Here is a 7634-nt window from a genome sequence, read left to right as displayed (position 1 = left end):
GAGCACATATTGCATTTAGCAAGTAAGTAAACATGTAGAATCTAGATTTCTTGCCCTTGGGAGGGTTCTTAACATTAGTCACATGAATCCTCTGTCTATTTGTGTAGCTTGGGAAGTACTCCAAGCCCTAGGGTTCGGGGTTTGGAAGGTAAAGCGCCACAAGGGTCACTTGTGGGCTTGGAAACGAAGTACAACGTGAGGGGGAGTTGGTCACATTGTAACTGAAGGGATCACTACAATTTCGAAGTTGTAGGAAGGTCTCTAGTATGAGGACAAGTTGGAGGGGTTATCCAACTATAGTCCTTGGAAGGAAAGGATAAAGTTGGTCTTACAGGTCAATGGGCTTTGGGAATTCGTCAAGAAAGAGATCAAGAAGCCAACCAACCCTAAGGAGTTAGAAATATATGAAGATTTGGATGCGAGGATGAGATTGATCATCCTAGATGGTGTGAAGGATGCCCTAATACCTCATTTGTCCGGGAAGAACAATGCACATGAGATGTGGATGGCTCTTTAGAATTTGTTCCAGAATAAGAATGAGAACTGGGTACTGGTATTGGAGGATAATTTGAAGTCCACCAAGATGATAAAGGGTGAAAGTGTGACCTCGTATCTGATGAGATTGTCTCAGGTCAAAGATGAGCTTGCTACCATTGGTGTGTCTACCTCAGATGGAGATATGGTAAGGATTTCCTTGAAAGGGTTCACCGAGGATTGTAAGCCCTTCATCAAAGGAATTGTTGCAAGGGAGAAATTGTCAAATTGGGATAGGTTATGGGATGACTTCATTCAGGAAGAGTTGCGAGACAAAGATCATCATCCGAAGAAGAAGGCTTCAGATGAGGACATGGCACTTGCATCATTAATGAACTGTAAGCAAAATAAGGACTTGAGTAAAGTCAAGTGTTTCAATTGTGGCGAGATGGGTCATTATTCGTCGAGATGTTTGATGAAGAGGAAGGGAGATGATGAGAAAAGGAAAGGAAAGCAGGCTGTCAGTGTTGCCACTTCAGTTAAGATAGATGATCTATCCAGGAGATTAGAAGAGGAGGAATTTTCTATGATTTCTCATTTCTCATAGGGTACTGTCAATGAGGATGGATGGTACGTGGAAAGTGGTGTGACGAAGCATATGATAGGGTCACGAGAGGTTTTTGAGACTCTAGTTGAATGGGACTCGAAGCCTCACATGGTGTTGGGTGACAAGAGTAAGTTGGAGATCTAAGGATTGGGTGTTGTGACATTCAGGATGGAGACAGGACGTGTGATGCGGGTCCAAGATGCATTGTTTGTACCAAGACTCAGATATAGCGTGATTTATGTTTCGATGATCAAGAGAAAGGGGTTTGAGGTCTTGGTCTAGGATGGGAAGACAAGAATCAGGCCTAGAGTCTCTAAATCCGATGGGATTGTATTCAGAATTAGAGAGCATGGTCTCTATAGGTTGACTGGAAATCATGTGGATCATGGAAAGAAGCAGGTAGAGCAAGTGCAGGTTCTTGAGAAGCAAGAGCAGGTGCTGGTGCAGGTTCCTGAGAAGAAAGAGCAGGCGCAGGTGTAGGTGCAGGTTTAAGAGGAGTAGGTACAGGGTTCCGGAGAAGAAGGTACACCTTCTCGAGAAGTTCCATGTTCCAGAGACTCAGAGGGAGTCTATTTCGAGAGGGAGCTTGCAGATTCAGAGCGAGACTCTGCAGTCCAAAGAGAGCATGTGGTTAGTGGGGAGAAAGGGTGCTCCTACAACTACCAAGAAGTAATCATGGAGAGAGTGGAAGATGTTACAGGATAAGAAGAAGAAGTAGGGTGCTTCTAGTAATGATAGTGACACTTTCGAGAAGGGTGTAGTTCACCTTACAGGGATTGCTACGATTGTGAGCGTCAGGAGTTGGGAAAGTGTTGCGAGCAGTGATGATGATGACGAGATACTTCCTAGTCTTGGAAGTACATCTATCTTTAAGAGGGAGTGTTGATTTGTGTAGCTTAGGAGGTACTCCAAGCCCTAGGGTTTGGGGTTTGGAGGAAAAAGCACCACAAGGGTCACTTGTGGGCTTGGAACCCAAGTATGGGGTTTTTCACCCAATCGTGTTCGAGGAAATTTCGGAGACATATCTCTACATGTGATGGAATGATATGATAGAGGGTGGAAAGATGAATCTAATGCTTCGAGAATCGTCAAATTATGAGTTGTATAAGTGGAGAAATGAATTTTTGAAGTTGACAAATTAATTATTGGTTTCAAGTCATGTAGACTTGATGTAAATCAGTGCAATAGATGGGTCTCTTCACTAATTGGATCCCCTCATTAGGCTATAAAAAGAGGGTGGAGACATTGTTTTATAGCATCCAACAAGTGCAACACCAAAAAGGAAGAAGAGCTCAAATATCTCTGTGAAGCCACATCAATTAAAGGGAAGGAACAACGAAGGGTAGGGACTATTTCTAGGGTTGTTTCAAGTGACTGAAGTGCTGCAGGAGGCCAAGGAGAAGAGTTGGAAGGCCGAGACTATTGGGGGTATTTGCAGATCTATTTGAGGGCAGAAAAGAGGTGATAAGTGATTATTTTTTAGGTTTGTTAGGGTGCCGTAGAAACTGAGGTAGGCCACAGGCCTAGCCTCTCCAAAACAAGCCAACGATGGGGTGTTAAGGGTTGTCATTTGTGCAGAAAAAAACCCACAAGGAGGCCATCTCACCTTGCCTAGGCCACAACAAAAAGGAGGTTGTTAGGGTGAATTTTGAAGGGTTGTTACAGCATGCACTTTCCCTAACTAGGGATAGCAATATAACAACAACATTGAATGTGTGTTGGACCCACATTTTTGGGTCAGTTTTGGATCATGACATTGCAGCCTGTGGGAGCCAATTAGAAAGGTTGACTTGGAGAGTTAGAAGCCTTTCTTAGGAGAACATATTGCAGTGATGTGATTGGGTTCCATAGATGTGATTGGAGGGCAGTGAGTTGGCTATCGAAAGTAGCCCTACAACAGTAGACAAGGACATTCTTGGTGCGTGATTGGGTGAAGTTTTGAGCCTTATGAGTAGGTGTTTGATGGATGAAAGATGATACTAGAAGGCAGATTGGAGCTCAGGTATTGGACAACCTAGAGAGAAGTTTGATGAGCCCGTGTACATGTAGCAGAAGTGACTTGCAACATTTTTAGGTGGCATCCTATTGGAGTCTCGATGTGTAGTGGCCTTGATGGGCTATGGAACCACTAGTGAGCAGTACGGAGCGAAGGACCAGCAGGACAAGATACAACATCGAAGTTGCACAACAAAGTTTGTAATTGTATCTTGTATACCATATACTATTGTATTATTCAGATTTTTTTTTTATATAAAGAAGATTGGGATTGTACAATATTGTAAAATTTTGTTAAAAACTGTGTATATTTGTGCATATGTGATTTACTGCTTTATATTTCTGTTGTGCAAAGTAGTTTATGGTTGAGATTCTTGGTTTGGTAGAGTTAGTGATTTTAAGACTCTAACCTAGACCTAAGGTCATGGAAATTCAACATCCTCTACTATTGGTCCAGCAAGTCTGACCAGTTAAATGGTTTTCCTTCATTCAAATCTGATTTAGCAAGAATGCCCAACCTTCAAGAAATGTTTCACTACTTTTTTTTACCATAGATCCAGTAACATAGAACTATCAAGTACTGAAAAACCTTCTTGAGAGATTTGGTATTGTAGGTGTTTTTGGGTGTCTTGCGGAACTTGGATGGCTCTTTCACCCAACCTTTGATGACATACTTCGGGCTCAAGTAGATGGTGACTACATAGAAGTGGAAATCCATTTAAGATTCTGGTAGCAACAAATCATACATACTCTGAAAATAATGTGCCATAAAAGAGGTAAGCCTTTTTCCATTGGCACTGCTGAGAGTCATGGTCTTAGTATCTATATGTGAAAGAATCTAGTTGATAATCTTTATGCATGGAAAATTTGGATACTTTCCTGCAATATTGTGTAATCTTGGCCTCTAGACATTGATGTAAACCCACCTGTCTTCAAGATTTTCTTTGAAACAGCTTCCTAAGAATGCCTCATTCACATTATGTCATGTAATGTTTGAATATTTCTCAATATACAGCTGAGTGTCTAAGAAAACTAGCAAGTTTACTAGAGTACTCACAACTGCCTCCCCAATGCTCCTTTCTGTAGTGTCCTTTGAGACATATCTTTTGGGAGCCATTGTAATAGTAACTAACAATGAGAAGTCCTCTTAAAATGTAGTACCTATAGGAGAAAAATGTACTCATCGAAAACATAAGGTATCTCAAGTAAAACAACCCACAAAACAAGATCAAGGCAGCAACCACAAGTCTCAGACGAAGAACTGCGCAATTCCTAGACTGAAGTTGAGAGGTTAATATTAGGAACTATGCATTGCATAGTCTCAACAATCAAGGGAGAAAATTGAGGCATGATATTGTGCAATGCACAATCTCAGCCTGGGCAGACTACGAGAGAGATTTTGCAATGCGCAGTCTCATCCTAGGCAGACTGGGGGAGAGATTGCACATTGCGTATTCTCAGTGGCTAAGGGTGAGGCTTAAGCCCTGGAACTGTGCAATGTGTGTCAGGAAATCCAAGGAATGTGCATTGTGCAGTATCAGAGGCCAAGCACAAGACTTGATTCTTAGGGTTGTGAAATGTGCAGTTGAAGAGGGCAATTGTTGGCAAAGTTAGAGGAAATATGCCTAGGAAGGAGATGTAAAAGTGACAAATCTGAGTGATAGTGCAAGAAAGAGTGAATATTTGACTAAGGGTAAGATAGATCAGTAAGAATCAAGTGTAGAAAATAAACATGCAAAAGGAAAAATAGACATGCACCGTCTAAAACTCTTGTAAAAAGTGAATGACAGACTGAACCAACACTTACATAAACTAATAAAACTAAAACTCTAGAATCCATGGAAAAAAACAAGTGAAACAACACTTGCAGAAGCAAAACAATAAAAAGCGACAAAAGACGATAAAATCCAAACTCACTCAGAAAAGTGCCGCAAACTCCACTGAAGGCTCCTTTATCTCACTAGGAAGGCTAGATCTTGAAGATCGAATGTTAAAATGATCTCTAGGGACATCTATTATATATATCTAGGCTAGGCTAGGGTTTATTATGTGCATGCTTAAAATCAAGGAAAAAGTGACACTTAGCGAAAAGTCAGATATCAAACTTTGTACCACTCTTTAGGAAACTAATTGTCTAGTCCCTATTTTTTAGGGATTTCTTTTTTCTTTTTTCTTTTTTCTTTTTCATTATATGAGAAACTGGTCATTCACACTGCCAAGAAGGATTGTGAAATTCCCAGCCACAAGGGACTGGGAAATTCCTTGCCTCAGTGAATTGTGCAGTTTCTGAGGGTAAGAGATGCTTTTGCACAGTTTTTGAGCTCAAGACAGGCCTGCCTCTCAGGATTGCACAGTTTCTGAGCTCAAGGTTGCACTGGCTTCCAAAGTTACGTAGTTTTTGAGCTCAAGGTTGGACTGCTTTCCAAAGTTACGCAGTTTCTGAGCTCAAGGTTGGCCTACCTCCTAAAATTATACAGTTTGGATCCTTAAGGTTGGTCTACCTTCCAAGATTGCGCAGTTCGGATCCTTAAGGCTAGCATGTCTTCCAAGATTACACAGTTCCAAAATGGAAGAGCGGAAACGCTACAAGGTCAAGGTAGGATATGGCTTGTGTTTGAAAAGGTTCAAATTGGGGTCAAAACAAGACATAACTAGCGCTGCATGGAAGGATAAGTATTTACATAGGCATGAATGCTTGACGACAGTGAATGATGATCTCTTGTGGACAGAAGGGAGGATCCAAAATAAAATCATGGGAAAAATTTTGGAGGGGGCTTGTAGCAGCAACAACACCTGGCGATACACTGGTAGAACTCCAGCTCTTTGTATGGGTCATACCTCGTGTAAACTAGGTCTAATTCTTCAAGAAGTATTGTTCATTTCATTCATCACCATAGATTCTTTACTTAGCCTAATTCAAGGATATAATACCTACCATTCTCTTCATCAACAACACACTAACATAGACTAGTCAAACTCAATTGTTTTGATTGGAGATGAGGAGTATATAGATACACAAGTGAAAAAGGATTTTCTGAGTCTTGGTTTTCATCTATGGAGTTGCTCGGTTGCCATCAGGCCTGGAGAGTACCCCGACAGAGTCACTTCAGGAACACAAACATTTATCTATTGCCAACGAGCTTGGACAATACCTTGGCATAATTGATTGTTGTATCCCCCTGCGCAGGAATCCTTTATCTTCTTTAACCCTTTATTTATTTTTTGTATTTCTTCATAGAACCATGGATCATCATTTATTGATTTCATGGGGTGGAAGAGGGATCCCGAATTATTGAGAGTAGAAGAGGTTCTCCCTTCAGAGAAGGGTATTTACACACCTCTGACATATAGTTCACTTGTTAAAGTTTCCTCCCCTCCTTACTCTACTAGACTTAGTTGACAGGGAAAAAGCAACCAGTCATTAAAACCAATTAGAGTAGGTGGTATTAGTTATATATTTATGCATCGTAATTTCACTAAGGTTCTCTCTAAGAAAAAATGTATTTTCCATCAGGGTATAATTGACTAAAATATGAAAGGCTCACGCAAAGATAGGGAATAAACAAATAACTAAGCATTGATAGTAGCACAATTTCCTCTCGAACTTAACCATGCTTTCTTCGAAACCAAACAAGGTCTCATGCGAAATTTATTTGATACATAATGGAAATAAAAGGTAGGGTGGAAAGAAATTCAAAACAAAACAAAGAAACAAGAAAAACTACCCCTACCCCCAAACTAACTGAGAATAGGCCAGGCTTACGTAAAATGAAACTTCCAATGTAACCATTGAAGCATAGAATGACCTATATAGGCGAGGGAATCAAGAGAAAGAGAGATTTTCTAGAATCACAGCCAGCCAAAAAGATAAAACATGAAATGCTGCGATATCCGAAGACTGAAAATGCAAGAAGAAAAATACAACAAGAAATCACATGTGAAACATTCTTTTAATGCATTGTGGTGTTCGTGCACATTGCAACAAGATATCATGTAAAAGTGTTCTTTTGAAATTTCAATACTAGAAAACATAAAGAAAAGTGGAAAAATTGTGTTTTTCAAACGATCTTGCCAAGTAGGACTCCTCCAATGATTGAGCGATTGGATCATGTAAAACAAATGAAGGATGTGAAACTTGTGAAATAGATTGATTTCTGAATTGTACGATCAATTGATGAGGATTCTTGAGAGATAAAGAATTATCCTGATCATGATTGGAACTAGCATCAAGACTACAAGAACCTGACATAACCATCAACATAGGTCGAAGTGCCTTGAAAATTTGCAGTAGTTCCAAGACATCAGAAGGTAGATCATTGAAAATTGGTGGCTTAGAAAAATCAACAGTAGAAAATATGAATTTGTTACTAGATGATTCAATGAATAGATCATGACAACCATGAATAGAAATTCCATCGTCGGGAAGAAAGGCATCCTCATGATATGATAAATCATAGAGAGGGGGATATTGAAAACAAGAAATTTCACTCTTTGTTTCTTCACAATGATCAGATGTTGGATGGGAGAGACTAGAAAGAGAATATTTTTCCTTTCCCAA

Source organism: Pinus tabuliformis, chromosome 3_2 (assembly GCF_031772625.1).
Source record: "Pinus tabuliformis cultivar Carrire ecotype Pingquan chromosome 3_2, CPIR1, whole genome shotgun sequence".
NCBI lineage: Eukaryota > Viridiplantae > Streptophyta > Pinopsida > Pinales > Pinaceae > Pinus > Pinus tabuliformis.
This window is presented reverse-complemented; position numbering follows the sequence as displayed.